Source organism: Macrobrachium rosenbergii, chromosome 44 (assembly GCF_040412425.1).
Source record: "Macrobrachium rosenbergii isolate ZJJX-2024 chromosome 44, ASM4041242v1, whole genome shotgun sequence".
Lineage (NCBI taxonomy): Eukaryota > Metazoa > Arthropoda > Malacostraca > Decapoda > Palaemonidae > Macrobrachium > Macrobrachium rosenbergii.
Genome location: NC_089784.1, coordinates 17896167 through 17903381, shown reverse-complemented (window position 1 = coordinate 17903381; position 7215 = coordinate 17896167). Strand labels below are relative to the sequence as shown.

Genomic DNA, 7215 nt, shown 5'->3' with positions numbered 1-7215 from the left:
TGCACGTTCTCTGGACTGCAAATTTGAAGGCAAAATCGTTATCAGATTTTACCTCTCTGATGGCTGAATGTTCACAGTCATTATATTTTGGTTGTTTATGAATCTCACTGATGAAGAAGCACTTTTCACATAAAATTTCCCCTTGGTGTAAGTTATTTCCCAGTTATAGGGAATTGGATATGAAAGGAAATTTGATGCCTAATAATTGTGTACATCCAAAATGTCCCGGTGCATTAGATATACACACACACACACACACACACACACACACACACATATATATATATATATATATATATATATATACATATACATATATATATATATATATATATATATATATATATATATATATATATATATATATATATATATATATATATATATATATATATATATATATGTGTGTGTGTGTGTGTGTGTGTGTGTGTGTGTGTGTGTATCACTGTTATGACTAAATTTGCTAGAAAAACTGGAATGAAACTGGTTGGTAATAGATACCTTTAAAAAGTAAGATTAATCAGCGTATTTAACTTTTTCCAGCTCGATAATTTATTTGTCGCACTGAAGAATATTTATTCTTCTGTACGGGCATATCGTTGATATAAGCTTTGCTCTTATGGTATGGACAGAAGCCAATTTTATCAAAAAACCGAGAAACCGTAAAACGAGGACTCAACATATATTTGTTTAAAGTTTCCCCTAAAACAAAACACAAAGATGTCATTTTCTTTCGCGTAAATCTTCCAAGTCTAAAGCGAGGTGATTTCATTGTCCTTGATGGTGACGTCAGCAGCAGCAGCTGGTTTCTCGGTAAGCAGATCCTTGGCCTACGGTCTGCACACCATCCGCTTCGGGATTATCGGGAACAGCCCAGTTACGTAGTGTTATTCTTTAAAAGTTGGTCTGTGCGGTTCGTGGAAATAATTCCACACAGGTTGAACTTAGACCCTGGTTGAACTCACGAATGACGATTCGGGTTCAGTGGTTTCTAGTTTGGTCAATGCGAAGTTGTGGCGACTCTCCCATACTCTGGCGAGGTTTAGTTTCATTAATGCTTTCTGTAATATTTTCATAAGTTTTTGAGAATTTTATTACTTCAGAAGTTACTTCCCCTAATCGTAATAATTACTGGCTCTGGTTACTTGATGTATTGGTTTGTTGTGAAGTGCTAATTATGTCGCGAAATAATTTTTTTTTTATTTAAATAATAATTGTAACTTTGTTTGATATTTTACCTGGAATATTTTGTCCTTATCAGCAGCTTGCTGTACAGATGATTATAAGACGTAAGTATCATTTTTCTTGCTATTCGTGGATAACAAAGAATACTTAATGTGGTAGTTTTGTTGTAGTTTCGTTCATTCTTTGCTCCTAACTCAGTAGGTTTTCGGTCACTTATGTCTGTTTTACAATTTTGATATTTTTTCGGGACCAGAGGTCTGTACTATACTTTTAAATTAAATTTTGTAAGGTGTGTAACTATCTCGAAGCTTGTAAAAATGTTTGGTCATAGTTTTTTTTTTTTGTTAAGTCCAGATATGCCTATTGCTCTATTGAAAATCTAAATCTACTTCCAGATTTTCGATGACTCTGTACCACCCTATGAAGGAAACGACTATTGTGGAAAAACAGAAATAAAAATTCTCAAGCCAGGATAACACTCGGCTAATTAAGCTAACATGGACTTCATCACTTCGCAGGTTAGGTTTTAAACTTTTTTTTTTTATATCACCCCTACAGGGGCGGTGCTCCTGTAGGGATGGAGGCCCCTCACATGCCCTGTTTCATAGGTCTTATGACCTATGGGCAGGTGCGTGGGGGGTTCAGACTAATTCAATTTTCTTTTCAGGTGATAAGTGCATCAGTTGACCCATTTTTATAAGTTAACGCACCGTGCCCAAGATTCTTTCCTTTTTTTAGAAATTTTGAAAACTTGACTACTTAATTAAGCACTAATGAGTTTTTATAGATTTTTCTTCGTTTTTATTGACTTTTAGTACAACTTAATTTTGTGTTTAAAGTTTAACATGTATAGAATTTTAACCGTATTTGGTCTAGAACTTTTAACTACTCTTGCGTTTAGATATTTAATTTAGCACAACAGTTAACGTAAGCTTTTAAATATATTGTGAGATTTAGTTAACATTACTTAATTACTTGTGTAATTCTTAAGATATTAATTGCCAAAGTTCAGCAGTAACTTAGTTTTACTTTTGCATCAGTATTTTTCAGCTTACAAAGGTGTTAACTTCTAAAAATAATTTCGGGTAAAAAAATAAATTTAATGTAACTTTAGGTAATCTATTGCCTCAAACATTGTTTGCGTTTTTTTTCTAGATAGGAACTTTTACTTTTGGAATTTGTAATTTTCTTACTTCATTTAGCTACCATTTGTTCATAGTTCTAATTAACGTAACGATAATGTGATCTTTATAGCTTTAGTCAGTAATATTCAGGACAATAGTACAATGAGGCGGCCTATGTTTTATTACTTTTAATACAATAGACAGTCCTGTGCTTAGGTACGGGTTTTATGCAGTCGACAAACCTATAACGTTAATGGTCAAGTTGACATTTTATTCCAATTTTGTTCGTTAATAAATCGCTGAGTAAAAGAGGCCAACGACAGATTATGCTATTCCTTGGCTGAACATCGCTGGCCAAATGACCCTTTTAGCAGTTCTGCTCTGCAGCTCTCGACTTCTTGACCTTGTATACGGTCGTTTCTTTGGTCCCTTCCCCCGTGCGGGGTGGAGTGGTGGGGTTAATGTCGTCAGTGCACCTCACGCTGTGCACTGTAGGCATTACCTAAGGTTCTTTGCAGCCTCCCTTCAGGCCCCTAGCTGCAACCCCTTTCATTCCTTTTACTGTGCCATCATTTATATTCTTTCTTCCATCTTGTTATCCACCCTCCTCTAGCAATGTTTCACAGTGGGACTGCGTGGTTGTCCTCTCGTTACACCTTTTAAACCTCTTACTCTTGTTTTCCTTTCAGCACTGAGTGAGCTCATAGGTCCCAGCGCTTGGCCTTCGGTCTAAATTGTATTATTGATCTACTACCTTTGGTCTCTTCACCTGGTAGCACATTTGGGTACCTCTGGTTCCTTGTTGTGCTAGCACTTATTTTCTGCTCCGGTTGATGCGCACGAGAGAAAATAGGGTCTATTGTTAAGGCTTCACTTCATCAAAGTGGATAAACCTTTATTTTACTCTTAAAGAATCATAGGTTGTTTGTCATAGTTAAAAGAAACTTTTCTGCCGCAGTTTTTTTTGCTTTACAGGACGTTGACTGAAGGTTACTTACGGCTGAGCAAACAGTATGTCTGCTATTCAAGAACTCCTGTGTTTGCTGCTTTTACCCCCAAGATAGTTTGTAAATAGGTGAGAATGATGCCTGGCGTTACTGATATACTTGGCTTTTTTGCCGTAAGCTGTACTGCATTGAGTGGTTGACAAGTTTACAAGGTTTACTTTTTTAAATGATGCACTTGTATATGAATGTTCTTACCTTAACGAATAATAACAATTGTAAACTAGTTTAAGTTTTATGCCATAAATTCCGAATTACATATCTAAAGGACTATATAAGCTGTTCAACTTGACCTGGTAGAATGTTTTAAAATCTCCAAGTTTGAGCAAAACTTGATTCTCATGTGAGGCAATTCACCTTATAAAACCAGAAGTCAAACCTTATGTAACACCATTAGGTAATATTATTTAAGGAAAGGTTATGTTTTACTACTTTAATTCATGAAATTATCATGGCTTAGATTTTTATAACAAAGGAAAACCTGTTAACCTCTGATAGGATTAAAGATGCTTATTAGTCTGAAATGACTGTGTAAACCAAGCATAAATATTTTTGAGTCATAATGATAGAGACTGTATGCCGTTTATAGCCGCCTGTTAAATTGGAACCTAAAAACCAACATATATAAGTGAAAGCTTGTAGGAATGAGACATTAAGAACTCTTATCAAAATGCGCGTATAGGATAGAAAATTGGGACGTTTAAAGAACAGCAACCCCAGAGTAGCTGAGGGTTGTTTATCTTAACAAGCTAATATTTGGGGTGGCTGATGTTAACAAGCTCATTCTGATACTGGCGGTGCATCTGTTTGTTGTCGGCCAATTGGAATGTGGTTTACTGGGGATGGCTGATGTTAACAAGTTCATTCTGCAATCTTTTGGGTACTCTGGGGTTGCGGATCTTTACAACGCGAAAAAATTGTCTTCGATGGGAAGAAGTGGTTTTTGCATTTTGAGCAAAAATAGTTTTGTTTGAATTGAAAGCTAAAAAATAGTGAAAGTTTTTGACTGAATATCTATTCACACAAGATACCAGTATGATGCACATACGGTGCCTTCGTAAAAAACGACCTAGCCTGGCCTATCTTATCTAGGAGACATGACAAAGAAAACCAGAACATCATCTGTATGGAAAGGCATTCCACACAGAGAAGACTCCTTTGAAGACGTAGGTTATTGCTTAATATACCTCAACAATTTCCTAGTCAGTTTTCCTATGAAATTGACAGTTAAGTTTTTGCCTAGTGAACAAAAAAGGTTATGGGTAACAATTAGGTATTGAAATAAAAACTAAGATTAATGGCGTTACGAGCTGATAAAGGTTATGACGCAAAAAAAGTCAGTGTTAAAAAGTAAACTACAACTTGATAAAGAAAATGATCATGACAGGGCACATAGTAAAGACCGAGGAACTTAGTTTTACTCATCAAAGCCCATCTAAATATGACCTCAAATATAAAGTGCAGTGAAAATGGGACATTGCCACCCAAGAAATGTAATCTCCAGGAAGAAATACTTTACGTGGATACGTGATAAATGCTTGTGCATACTACGTAATCAGAAAACTAGATTACTCGAAGAGTTCTCTGGTGTACTAAACTGTTCATGGAAACTCAGTGTATAAGCCTCCTTTGGTCAGGTATTCGAGCAAGAATTTGATGTAATATGTTTGGATAAAGCAAAGAGCAAAAAAGTTTATATGCCTAAATACAATATCGAAAACTGGAGGTCACACGAGTAATGAAAATAGAACCAAAACTCAGAAGATATTGGGATAAATAATCTGAATAAAAAGCTCCCAAATAATCAGTTGACAAAAAAATGAGAAGCAACATTAACAAAGGCTTATTCATCCAGATAGTCACGCCATAGAAGAACAAATTAATCGGCTAATAAATGTAACTGGCAAACTAGCGGGGTCGCAGTTTGAACCAAATGATGAACGACAATAAGCCATCCAAAAATAACGATGATAATGACGAGGGTGATGATTGTGTGGCCATTCGTACCGAGGGAGGGATTTTGGCAACTGAACACAGTACTTCCGTCGTCATAACTTTACATAATGTTACACAATTTCCATGAATAGCAGTTAGCTCGAATTGGAGCATTAGACCTCCCTGATAACTTGGCAGTAGTCATTCCCATACTTCTTTCCCCTCGTCTTATCATTCGAACAACAGCAGCAATAGAGACAATTTCTCGTCAACTACACTAGGCAAATTTAATTCCATTCTCATTAATTCTATCCTGGTACTACTTGTACATCCCAATATGAGACACGTGGCTTTGTTTTGGATAACCTCTAATTTCTTCAATTCCTTCTCCGAATAATTTTCCAAAAAAGGCGCTGCATAATCGATAACCGAGCGCACTGTACTAATATAAACCATCATTAAAACTGAAATGCCTTCTCCATTAAAGCCCTTGTAATGGTCTAAAGGTGCATAAACTGCGCTGATGTTTCGTGTTAACACGCCATGCAACAGATTGCATCATATCGACGTTTTTATTTATTACCGTCAGGAAGATTTGATTTTTTGGAGTGAGCACGTTCTTTCTTTCTTATCCTCCAATTTTTGTGTTGTAAAATTGAAAATAATGAAAATATGTTAAATGAACTCGATGAAGAAGAGGAGCAGTTAGCCACTTTGTCACCATAGAATAGTACCTGTTGAATACTATAGAAAAACTACAGAATAATTTCAAAACACAGAATAATATAGAAACACTATAGAATAATTTCAAAACATAGAATAATATCGAAACACTATAAAATAATATCGAAACACTATAGAATAACTGAAACATTGAATATCAAAACACTATACAATAATTTCTGACGCAGATTTCCTGCTGACGAATATCTGGGAGTTTTGAATTTGATCTGATGCGTGTTGATATGGTATGTCGCGTAACACGTCAGCTGACGTGTTACGCGACATATCAGACCAGTGTGAACCTTGTTCCAGATTTTTTGCTAACACGTGTTAACACGAAACATCAAAACCTAAGTCTCGCCAGACAAAATTTCTAACGTAGTTTATACGAACATGTCTCCTTTTTGCTTCATTCCGAGATATACTGTCGAATATCTAATATTTATTAAAAAAACTGTTTACAACACTGTTTTTTGCCTTATTTTCATTTATAAACCAAACCTATCATATGCAGAGCTCCCCCATTGTTAATGACAAAGTAGCATAAGAATCACATTGTATAGGAATATCATCAGCATGAATTACAATATCAGTACCTCTTGGAAATGTGCGGCTTGCAATTTTGTCCATCAGTACATTAAACAAAGTAAGGCTTAATGCTCCGCCTTGTGGTGTACTCAACTCCAATAACATTTCCTTCGATTCTCGACCCTGGTACCACACTGGCCCTCCTTCCAGTTAATAGCTCTGTATCCACTTGAACAATAAACCTTTCACTCCTTTATTTGCCAGTTCTTCTACTGTGCATTTCAGGGGCGTGTCTAATTGGTTTTAGTTGATAAAATCTTTCCAAAGCATCGGATATGGATCGTAGTTTGGAAATAACTATTTGATCCATATCCGATGCCTTGGAAAGATTTTATCGACGAAAACCAATTAGACACGGCCCTGAAATGCCCAGTAGGATTACCTCACCATTTGCCCTATCAAAGGCAGCCATAAGGTCTACAAAAGCCCTACACCTGGCCCTGCTATTGCTTAGTACTTTAATAATACAATCCACTGTACTCTTACTTTTTTTTTAATGCCAAACAAATTACCAGATAGCTGTTCTCCAATAACATAAAGTAACCTATTTAAAACAAGTCTTTCCATTAATTTGCAAAAGCACCATGTCAGAGATATAGGCCGATACTCTCCATTACTTTTAGGAACAGGAATCATTAAAGCTGTCTTCCATTTTA

At 35.8% G+C, this 7215-nt stretch overlaps 1 long non-coding RNA gene across 1 annotated transcript; it reads left to right on the top strand.

The window, feature by feature from the left end:
* Positions 1-899: 899 nt before the first annotated feature.
* On the top strand, positions 900-3540 carry LOC136829140 (uncharacterized). Its single transcript, XR_010850314.1, has 3 exons — positions 900-1040; positions 1581-1703; positions 3285-3540. It is a non-coding gene; the product is annotated as an uncharacterized lncRNA (long non-coding RNA).
* The last annotated feature ends 3675 nt before the right edge of the window (positions 3541-7215 follow it).